Source organism: Equus asinus, chromosome X, assembly GCF_041296235.1.
Source record: "Equus asinus isolate D_3611 breed Donkey chromosome X, EquAss-T2T_v2, whole genome shotgun sequence".
Lineage (NCBI taxonomy): Eukaryota > Metazoa > Chordata > Mammalia > Perissodactyla > Equidae > Equus > Equus asinus.
In genome coordinates this window covers 52,445,338-52,457,188 of record NC_091820.1, presented here as the reverse complement: position 1 = coordinate 52,457,188, position 11,851 = coordinate 52,445,338, and the positions used below count along the sequence as shown (strand labels likewise).

Below are 11,851 nucleotides of genomic sequence, written 5' to 3'. Positions count from 1 at the left end.
TATACCTTTCCAAATTTCCAAGTTAAGGTGAGGTTGGGGTTAAGGTTAGAGTGAGATTCCTTCACTAGTATGCCCAGGCAGAATAGGAACAGGTAGCGTGGAGGAGTACACCCTCTTTTCCTGATCCTACCCCTTCTCTCAACTTTCCTATCCCTGACTGCGGGCGAGGGTGTGGCTCCTCTGAGAGACAGCCGCTTCAGTCGGGGAGGCGGGATGCAAGGGGGCTATGAAAGTAAGTGCCTCCGTCCCTACTCCCGTTGCTACAGAGTCTGTGTAAGGGGTGAGGGCACAGCACTCTTCTGGAGTTTTCATATACCTGGAGATAGGGATGGGGATCAAGAACTTAAATTTACCTAGTTTGTGAAGACTCATTCCTCATCAATAGGACTTCTTTTCCAGCCAAACAGACAGAAGGGGGCAGTAAAGAATGCATCCTCCAGCTCTGCGCCACTTCTCCAAATTACATGAGGGCGGGGCTTTAAAGAAACCACGTCACGGTAAGAGACCTCGTACCACCCGGCAGGCGAGGGTCGCCATACCTTCTACCAGTCCTCTAACCTCCAGCTACACCAGGGAGATGGGCACGTTGTGAGGGAGCTCTAATTACCGAGATTTGCTCTTTTCCACCTTGCGGGCAGAAGGGATGGAGAAGACGGATGCACCTTCATCCTGGACTAGAGCCCTTTCCTCAATTTCTGAGCAGGTAATTCTGGTGGGGGTGGGGCTCGTATGAAAGGAGCCTTAGCTTGGACGTGAGTCCTTTCCAGCCTGGCATGACTGGAGAGCGTGGTGGGGAGGAGACTAGGAAGATCAGCGCGTGGGAAGGTTGGCAGCTCCAGATCTGGACGCTGGCTTTCCAAGACCAAGGTGATGGGGTTAATCTAATAACTTGTGTAGTTTGGTGAAAAGAAAAATTTTTTGCAACGTGAAAACATCTGGGGAGGGGCGCGGGGGTGAAAGCAGCCAAAAGAAACAGCCACTGGACGCTAGGAGAACGCAGATGGGGTATAGGGAATGGGAGAGTGGGCTTTCCGGAGGCTTTTGGGACAGACATCCTAAATTTTCGTGAGTACTACTATCTCCAGTGACCATGAATAGGACTCTCCCAGAGCCCTTGGGCACTCACCTTGGAGCGCTTTAGCCCAAGCACGACAGGGAAGCCAGGCACCTTCCATCCTCAGTTTGCCAGTCAGGAAAAAAGGGAAGGTGAAGGCTCATTGCCTTACTCCTCTAGCAGAATTGTTTCACCAAGGGAGCTGTCTCCCTGGCGCTGCGCACGGCAGCAGAACGCGGCGGCCAAAACGGCTTGAGCGCTGGAGGGCAGCTGGAGGGCTGCCGGAGGGCGTCTGGAGGGCTGCCGGAGGGCTGCCAGAGGGCGTTCGGAGCGCGACCGAAGCGCTGAGAAGTAACCTTCCGCGGTGAGGCCAGGGACCCGGCGGGTGGGCCTGCAGAGCTTTGACGTAGACTTGGGTTTCAGCCTCAGCAAGAAGATGCAGTCTTGGTCTGCAACTCAGAGAAGGGCACAGGTAGCTCACGCAGGAGGGAGGACGAGCCGATTTTCCAGATGCCAGCTGGGGCTCCGTTAGCCCCGATCAAAGGCGCAGGCATTTTGAGTGCCAGATTAGATGAAGCATTTGTTGGGGAAGAGTGTTTGTGGCCAGTAGGGCGCATTCATCACTTTTTAACCTCTCCAGTTCTTTAACAACCAGCAGGCAATTAACATATATCCCCTGTGGCTCCCTTTCTTTCATTCGCCTCTCCTGCTCTTTCCTCCCTAAGGCATCTCTGCTTTCAGATTCAGTTTTCTCAGACCAGCAGCCTGTCGGGGCCAAGGTAGCCCTGTGGAGCCCTCTGGGCGGCAAGAGCTTGAAAAGGAAAGATTGGGAGTGGTGTATGGAGGGGATAAAAAGGCGGTTTGGTAAAAGGGGCTCTTTGAGAAACTTCATACGACTAAGTTTCCGGTGATGCAAAACAGCATATGAGGAATCACAAGAGTGTGCGTCGACTTTTGCAACAACAATGTGGTCAGTGATGCGGGGTCAGTGAGCCGAAGAGTCGAAAGAAAGATTTCTTAGACTCTCAAGATCTGGCAGTAGTGCTCTTTTATTTAGAGAATAGTGTGGAATAGCATGGGGACAGGACCCATGAGCAGTCAGAGCTTCTGCTGCCTGGGGACAAGACCCATGGGCAGTGAAGAGCTGTAGGCATGGGGACAGGACTCATGGGCAGTGAAGAGCTGCTGCTGCTGCATGGGGACAGGACCCATGGGCAGTCAGAGCTCCTGCTGCTGCCCTGAGTTGAGGGTTAGGGCTAATTTTATAAGGCATGGGTACGTGACTTATTTTTACTGGAAAAAGAAAAGATGATGTAAAAAGTCATTAAATGATTTCAGTGCAGATGGGGTCTGGTTATTGTGCGGTCATATAACTTTAGATACGAATCTGGCCATATAGATCGGCATGTAGGTGAGGATGCCCTGGGCTTCTCTCCCTGGGGCAGCCCTAATTCATACCATAAAAAAAATCCACCGGGTCATATAGTTTGGCATGTAGGCCAGGTCACCTTGGGCTTCTCTAGCTGGGGCAGCCTTAATCCACATCAGTCAGTACTTACCTGGCCCCTGTTTTCTCCTGAAAAAGGAAAGTATGTGCGTGAGGAGGGGCATGAGGAAGGCAGAGGGGGAAGAAAAACCTGGGAAAGCAGATGATTTCCTACGTTAAAATCCACAGCAAAGAGGCTTATTTCTTGAAGCTCCTGAGGTTCAGTTATTTTTTTTATTTTTAAAATTTTATTTTTCTTTCTTCCCTTTTTTTTGGTGCGCGTGTGTGTGTGTATGTGTATGTGTGTGTCCTTCTGGAGAAAATAATCTCCCATTGTGTCTTTTATTTTCTCAAATGGATTCCTTATTTCCCCTGCACCTGAGTCTTCCCTAAGGGATGCATAAAACTCCAAAAACTCTTATTCACACTGAAGTACTCACTTCCCCCTGAGTAGAGTGGGGGCACCATCAATCTTTTTTCTGCACATCTGATTTCCCTAATAGTATGAGAGCACAGCAGACTTCTTCCATAAAGCTTGATTTTCTGTTGGACAGTTGCAAGAACCTGGTTTTCCACTTGTACCTTGTATTTCTTGCCAGAGAGTGTTGTTACTAAACCCAAACACAGGTTCATTTACCTGTCACATAGTAGGACCAATAAAAAAAAAACTGAAACACCAAGCTTGTGGCAAGGAAAGAGGTTTACTGTTATCAAAAGGCAGCCAGATGAGGAGGTGGGAGTTAGAACTCAGATCTGCCCCCTTAAAGGGAAAAAGCTAGCAATTTTTATCTGGGGGGGTTTCGGTGGGGGAGTGAGGGCATGTGCTGGGGTTTTAGGTAGAGGAGGGAGAGCATGTGGCCATACTGGTTGGCCCCTTCCCAGCAGCCTGCCTTTGGCCTTGAAGGCTGCATTTCTTTTTCCTTGAGTGTCTGGACTTTTCTGGTTAGTTTTCATGTTCAGCCTGTGTTTGGACTTGTGAGGCTGAATCTTGATATCTGGACCTCAACTTCCTGGGAAAGACAGCTCACTCATATACTAAGGAAGGACAGAAAGACTTAGTCAGTTTTACACAACAGTTGATTATCCTAAATATGCCCAACTGCAGTTAGCAAAGCTTATCTCAAAGTTTTTTGGTCTAGGGAAGATTTTTTTTTTAAGATTTTATTTTGTTTTCCTTTTTCTCCCCAAAGCCCCCCAGTACATAGTTGTATATTCTTCGTTGTGGGTCCTTCTAGTTGTGGCATGTGGGACGCTGCCTCAGCGTGGTTTGATGAGCAGTGCCATGTCCCCGCCCAGGATTCGAACCAACGAAACACTGGGCCGCCTGCAGCAGAGCGTGCAAACTTAACCACCAGGCCACGGGACCAGCCCCGGTCTAGGGAAGATTTTTTAACTTCTTGGTGCTCCATTTCAGTGTGGCAACACTTCACATCTGCCATATTCCCAAGATTTCCCCCTGGCAGTGAAGAACACTGGATATCTTTCTCATACACCATGAATTTCCTTTGGAGAGAGTGGGAGAACCCTGCACCCCAGATTTCTCTGGGTGTATGTGATAGTCCCCACATTATCTCCATTTGGAGTGGGGATATCATAAATTTCCCTCACTCCAATTTTCCCCTGGACTGTTTGGAAATATTTTAAAATCTAATTGAATATGAAATTTTGCAGTATCACCCTGTATTTACCCCAGTCAGGGTTAGAGCATGTGCATCTTTCCAGCACCAGGTTTCCCCCAATGGTCAATACAGCAACATTGCACTGTCTGCCAAGCACATTCAATTTACCACAAACAGGGCCAGGGCGTGTTGTGTTTCTCATAGACATTAAAATTTCCCTAGACAGTCAGAGGACATCTTGCATCTCTCCTACAACTAAAATTTACCAGCAGACAATGCCGGAGAATCCCTTATCTTCCCCTACATTCCATAACCTCAAATATCCTCTTTCAAAGAGCCCAGACAGTCTGCTCCAGAACCTAAGGGCAGACAAGATCTCTGGAGACATTTCCAACCATCTCTCCATTTTGGTACATCCCAACATTACTTCCTCAGTCAAGCACTGACAGCCACTAGCAGACTCTCACAGGCACACAACTCCTCCAAGGACTCAGCTCCTCCCCCAACAAACAATGCAAGATCCTAGCTCTGCCAGCAGAAGTGCATTGGCTGGCCCTCAGCAGCTATACACATCTTCAGAATGAAATCAGTTATATTAGGTGTATCTGGGGGCAAAATAATCCCAATTCCATACTGAGAATGCAGACTTTTGGATAAGCACAGTGAGCCCGACACCTTTACAGCACAATAGCCCAGCAAGTACCTTCAGGAAGCCCTCCCTCAGTGCCCCAAGGCCTAGGATCTCCATCCAGCCAAGGCATTTGTAAGACCTTTCCCTCCCTACCACACCCTCTCACCTTTACCAAGGCTTGCTGCACTACGACTAATCTAGCAGAACCTGCAATCCCAGCCCAGCAGAGTGTCAGCCCAGGGAGGGCAGAGCACCCCTGCCCTTTGCGGGTCCAGGATTCTGCTTTGGATCCTCTCATTGCCTCTGGGCTCAGCTTTCTGTAGCACACAGAATTCTTCTGAAGTTCCTTTTTCTCCCTAGAGCTCCCTAGAGTGGTTGTACATGGTGTTCCCAGAGAGGTAGCACAAGCCTGCTGATTGGGGCTGGGGTGAGAGAGCACCAGGTTGCTGTGAGATTTTGCTTGGGGGGACCAATAAAAACCTCTGGTAAGCAATTTATAGGATTTCACAGGGAAGAAAGGAGAGTGTGGTGCTGCAGCGGATTGGTGCAGAGAGGAGGTGACAGTTCTGGGCATTGGGTTCAGTATCCTCTCCTTCCTTGCTGCCCATGTGGTACAATTTGTAAAGACTTTGAGCTGTCACTCAGTTTTCCAATCCATTCGTTTCCAAAGTTCAACTTCTAACCAAGTCCAACGCTCTGCATCCCCCTACCCCCTACTAGCTCAGCCACAGCCTACCAAAAGGGATGTAAAGCAGGTGTCTTTGTTGCCCAGAAGGGCACTCCTAGGGCCTAATCTCCTAGCGATTGGGACCCAAAGGAAAATTCAGCCAGTGGCCTTGAAAAGAAAAATGGTAAGGAAAAGTATGTGTGTATGTAGTATAGACTTGTTATTTCATGGTGAAGGAGGATCTGTCGCATACATTACCTTTTTAAAAATCTCTCTGTCTCTCTCTTTTTCTTTCTCTCTCTTCCCTTCCTTCCTCCCTTCCTCTCTCTCTCTCTCTCCTTCTCTCTCTCTCCCTCCCTCATTCCTTCATCTTTTTTTTTACATTTTATTATTTTTTTATTGAGTTATTGATAGGTTACAATCTTGTGAAATTTCAATTGTACATTAACGTTTGTCAGTCATGTTGTAGGTGCACCACTTCACCCTTGTGCCCACCCCCCACCCCACCTTTCCCCTGGTATCCACTAAACTGTTCTTGGTCCATAGTTTTAAATTCCTCATATGAGTGGAGTCATACACAAATTATCTTTCTCTCGCTGGCTTATTTCACTTAACATAATTCTCTCAAGGTCCATCCGTGTTATTGCAAATGGAATGATTTTGTTCTGTTTTGCAGCTGAGTAGTATTCCATTGTACATATGTACCACATCTTCTTTATCCATTCGTCTGTTGCTGGACACTTAGGTTGCTTCCATGTCTTGGCTATTGTAAACAGTGCTGCAGTAAACATTGGGGTGCATAGGACTTTTGGGATTGCTGACTTCAGGCTCTTTGGATAAATACCCAGTAGTGGGATGGCTGGATCGTATGGTAGTTCTATTTTTAGTTTTTTGAGGAATATCCATACTGTTTTCCATAGTGGCTGCACCAGTTTGCATTCCCACCAGCAGTGTATGAGGGTTCCTTTTTCTCTGCAACCTCTCCAACATTTGTTACTATTAGTTTTAGATATTTTTGTCATTCTAACGGGTGTAAGGTGATATCTGAGTGTAGTTTTGATTTGCATTTCCCTGATGATCAGCAATGATGAGCATCTTTTCATGTGCCTATTGGCCATCAGCATATCTTCTTTGGAGAAATGTCTGTTCATGTCTCCAGCCCATTTTTTGATTGGGTTGTTTGATGTTTTGTGGTTGAGTTGCGAGAGTTCTTTATATATTATGGATATTAAGCCTTTGTCAGAGATATGACTTGCAAATATTTTTTCCCAGTTAGTGGGTTGTTTTTTTGTTTCAATCCTGTTTTCATTTGCCTTGAAGAAGGTCTTTAATCTGATGAAGTCCCATTTGTTTATTCTTTCTATTGTTTCCCTTCTCTGAGAAGGCATGGTGTCCGAAAAGATCCTTTTAATACTGATGTCAAAGAGTGTACTGCCTATGTTTTCTTCCAGAAGCCTTATGGTTTCAGGTCTCACCTTTAGGTCTTTAATCCATTTTGAGTTTATTTTGGTGAATGGTGAAAAAGAATGGTCAATTTTCATTCTTTTACATGTGGCTTTCCAGTTTTCCCAGCACCATTTGTTGAAAAGACTTTCTTTGCTCCATTATATGCCCTCAGCTCCTTTGTCAAAGCTAAGCTGTCCATAGATGTGTGGTTTTATTTCTGGGCTTTCAATTCTGTTCCATTGATCTGTGCACCTGTTTTTGTACCAGTACCATGCTGTTTTGATTACTGTAGCTTTGTAGTATGTTCTGAAGTCAGGGATAGTGATGCCTCCCGTTTTGTTCTTTTTTCTCAGGATTGCTTTAGAAATTCGGGGTCTTTTGTTGCCCCATATGAATTTTAGGATTCTTTGTTCTAATTCTGTAAAGAATGTCATTGGGATTCTGATTGGGATGGCGTTGAATCTGTAGATTGCTTTAGGTAGAATGGACATTTTAACTATGTTTATTCTTCCAATCCATGTACATGGAATGTCTTTCCATCTCCTTATGTCGTCATCCAATTCTCTCAGAAAGGCCTTGTAATTTTCATTACATAGGTCCTTCGCTTCCTTAGTTAAATTTACCCCAAGGTATTTTATTCTTTTTGCTGCGATTGTGAATGGTATTGTATTCTTGAGTTCTTTTTCTGTTGGTTCATTACTGGAGTATAGAAATGCTACTGATTTATGCAAATTGATTTTATACCCTGCAACTTTGCTGTAGTTGTTGATTACTTCTAACAGTTTTCCAATGGATTCTTTGGGGTTTTCTATATATAAAATCATGTCGTCTGCAAACAGTGAGAGTTTCACTTCTTCCCTCCCTATTTGGATTCCTTTTATTCCTTTTTCTTGCCTGATTGCTCTGGCCAGGACCTCCAGTACTATGTTAAATAAGAGTGGTGATAGAGGGCATCCTTGTCTTGTTCCTGTTTTCAGGGGGATGGGGTTCAGTTTTTGCCCATTGAGTATGATGTTGGCTATGGGTTTGTTGTACATGGCCTTTATTATGTTGAGGTAGTTTCCTTCTATGCCCATTTTGTTCAGAGTTTTTATCATAAATGGCTGTTGGATCTTGTCAAATGCCTTCTCTGCATCTATTGAGATGATCATGTGGTTTTTATTCCTCAGTTTGTTGATGTGGTGTATCATGTTGATTGATTTGCGGATGATGAACCATCCCTGTGTCCCTGGTATGAATCCCACCTGATCCTGATGTATGATTCTTTTGATGAATTGCTGAATTCTGGTTGCCAAAATTTTGTTTAGAATTTTTGCATCTATGTTCCTCAGTGATATTGGCCTGTAGTTCTCTTTTTTCGTGGTGTCCTTGTCAGGTTTTGGTATCAGCGTGATGTTGGCCTCGTAGAATGTGTTAGGAAGTGTTCCATCTTCCCTAATTTTTTGGAATAGCTTGAAAAGGATAGGTATTAAATCCTCTCTGAAAGTTTGGTAGAATTCCCCAGGAAAGCCATCTGGTCCTGGGGTTTTATTCTTTGGGATGTTTTTGATTGCTGTTTCAATCTCTTTCCTTGTGATTGGTCTGTTCAAATTGTCTGCCTCTTCTTTTTTTTTTTTTTTTTGAAAGATTTTATTTTTTCATTTTTCTCCCCAAAGCCCCCCGGTACATAGTTGTATATTCTTCGATGTGGGTCCTTCTAGTTGTGGCATGTGGGACGCTGCCTCAGCGTGGTCTGATGAGCAGTGTCATGTCCGCGCTCAGGATTCGAACCAACGAAACACTGGGCTGCCTGCAGCGGAGCGTGCGAACCTAACCGCTCGGCCACGGGGCCAGCCCCTTGTCTGCCTCTTCTTGAGTGAGCTTTGGGAGATTGTAGGAGTCCAAGAATTTATCCATTTCCTCTAGGTTATCCATTCTGTTGGCATATAGTTTTTTGTAGTATTCTGTTATAATCTGTTGTATTTCTGCAGAGTCTGTTATTTCTCCTCGCTCATTTCTGATTTTGTTTATTTGAGCTTTCTCCCTTTTTTTCTTTGTAAGTCTGGCTAGTGGTTTGTCAATTTTATTTATCTTCTCAAAAAACCAGCTCTGTGTCTCATTGATCCTTTCTACTGCCTTTTTCATTTCAATAGTATTTACTTCTGCTCTGATTTTTATTATTTCTCTCCTTCTGCTGACTTTGGGCTTCATTTGTTCTTTTTTCTCTAGTTCAGTTAGGTGTGCTTTAAGGTTGCTTATTTGGGATTTTTCTTGTTTGTTAAGATGTGCCTGTATTGCGATGAATTTTCCTCTTAATACAGCTTTTGCTGTATGCCATATGAGTTGGTATGGTATGCTATCATTTTCATTTGTTTCCAGGTATTTTTTTATTTCTTCTTTAATTTCTTCAATGATCCATTGCTTGTTCAGTAGTGTGTTGTTTAGTCTCCACATCTTTGTGCCTTTCTCAGCTTTTTTCTTGTAATTAATTTCTAGCCTTATAGCACTATGATCTGAGAAGATGCTTGTTATTATTTCAATTTTTTTAAATTTGTAGAGGCTTGCCTTGTTTCCCAACATATGGTCTATCCTAGAGAATGTTCCATGTGCACTTGAGAAGAATGTGTATTCAGCTCCTTCAGGGTGGAGTGATCTATATATGTCTATTAAGTCCAATTGCTTTAGTTTTTCATTCAGCTCCACTATTTCCTTGTTGATTTTCTGTCTGGATGATCTGTCCATTGATGTGAGTGGGGTGTTGAGGTCCCCTACTATTATTGTGTTGTTTTTAACATCTTCCTTTAGGTCTGTTAATAGTTGCTTTATGAATCTTGGTGCTCCTGTGTTGGGTGCATAGATATTTATAAGCGTTATTTCTTCTTGATGCAGTGTCCCTTTGATCATTATATATTGTCCCTCTGTGTCTCTCTTTACCTGTCTTATTTTGAAATCCACTTGGTCTGATATGAGAATTGCAACACCTGCCTTTTTTTCCTTGCTATTTGCTTGAAGTATTGTCCTCCACCCCTTCACCCTGAGTCTGTGTTTGTCCTTGGGGCTGAGGTGTGTTTCCTGGAGGCAACAAATTGTTGGATCTTGTTCTTTAATCCATTTTGCCACTATGTGTCTTTTTATTGGAGAGTTCAATCTGTTCACATTGAGAGTGATTATTGATGCATGTGGACTTAATGCTGTCAATCTGTTGCTCATTATCTTGTTTTCCTGTGTTTCTTTTCCTGTGTGCTTTAGATTACCCATTTAATACTGCAATTTCTTATGCTGGGTTTCTTAGATTTTTCCTTATCTATGATTTGTGACTCTGTTCTGTACTTTATTTTAGTGTCTACCTTGAAGTTTGTATTTAGAATCTCGTGTATAATTTAGTCTATTCTCTGGTGGTCTCTTACTTACTCGACCAATACTGATTTAGACCCTTTGCTCTTCCCCTCCTAAATGATTATTTTCATTTTTTATTCCAACTCGTCTTATTAATTTGTAGTTAGAGTGCTAAGATCGTCCTTGTTTTGCTAGTTTCCTTATTTTTACCCTAATGCTATATTTGAATATTTGCTATCCTGTTCTGGTTCTATCCATCGGTCTCCCTAGTCTGTGGATTGTGTCCCCTTTCTCCCTTTTTTCTTTTTTCAAGTATGAGAGCCTTCTTGAGGATTTCTTGTAATGGAGGGCTTTTAGTTACAAATTCCCTTAACTTTTGTTTGTCTGGAAAAGATTTAATTTCTCCCTCATATCTGAAGGAAATTCTTGCTGGATAGAGTATTCTTGGCTGAAGGTTTTTATCCTTTAAAACTTTGAATATATCACTCCATTCTCTCCTAGCTTGTAGGGTTTCTGTAGAGAAATCTGCTGACAGTCTGATAGGGGCTCCTTTATAGGTTATTCTCTTTTTTTTCCTTGCTTCCCTGAGTATTCTCTCCTTATCATTCCTATTTGCCAACTTTACTATCATGTGCCTTGCAGTGAGTCTTTTTACATTGACAAATCTAGGAGATCTAACACCCTCCTCTACACACATTTCTCTGTTGATCCCTAGATTTGGGAAGTTCTCTTCAATAATTTCGTTAAGCACACTTTCTGCTCCATTTTCCTTTTCCATATTCTCGGGAATTCCTATGATCCTTATGTTCTTACTCCTCATTGAATCCATTATCTCTCGGAGGTTTTCCTCATTTTTTTAAATTCTTAGTTCTCTTTCTTCCTCTGTCTGGCGCCATTCAGCCTGTCTGTCCTCGATTATGCTGATTTGCTCCTCTATGTTGTCTACACGGGCATTCAGGGAATCTGTATTCTGTTTTATCTGGTCCATTGTGTTTTTCATCTCAAGTAATTCTGTTTGATTCTTCTTTATGATTTCAATCTCTTTTGTGAAGTAACTCCAGAACTCGGCTTTTTCTCTTTCTCTCTAACTCATTGAGTTTTTTGATTATAGCTGCTCTGAATTCATTATCACTTAGTTTACCTGATTCCAAGTCCTCAGGACTTAATTCTGTGTTTTTATTGTTTTCCTTCTGGTCTGGGGCTTTTATAAATTGCTGGATGGTAGACGAGCAGTTTTTTCTCATGGTGGTAGAATTCAGTTGCAGTTACAGCCTGTCACCACTAGATGGGGGTCGAGAGCGGCGTGTTAGCTCTCTGCCTTGGGGCAAGATGGCTGCACCCACTGGCTTTGCTGGGGGGAGGGGCTGTTACATGTGCTGGTCTGGGTTCAGATCAGTTCTGTTCTCTGGTCTCCCAAGGCCCTTGATTTATAGGGTCCCTGTGGACGGAAGCTTTCCCCCTCCATCAGCGGGTCTCCACTGAATCAGCAGCAGGAGTCCTGGATGATCCCCCGGTCGCGCGGCCCTTCCCCCACTCCTTCCCGACCCGCGCCGCAGCGATCGCAGACTCTAGGGGAGGGAGCGATGTTCTCTCCTACCGTTCCAGCGCCTCCGAAGGTGTTAAGCTAGGTTTA

General features: G+C 44.0%; 1 long non-coding RNA gene across 2 annotated transcripts in view; it reads left to right on the top strand.

Annotated features, from left to right (window-relative positions):
- Positions 1-517: 517 nt before the first annotated feature.
- LOC139042700 (uncharacterized) overlaps positions 518-11,851 on the top strand; it is a 245,991-nt gene continuing 234,657 nt past the window's right edge. For both annotated transcript variants that reach the window (XR_011499746.1, XR_011499748.1), the window contains exon 1: positions 518-703. This is a non-coding gene — a long non-coding RNA (uncharacterized lncRNA). The remainder of the gene's footprint in view (positions 704-11,851) is intronic.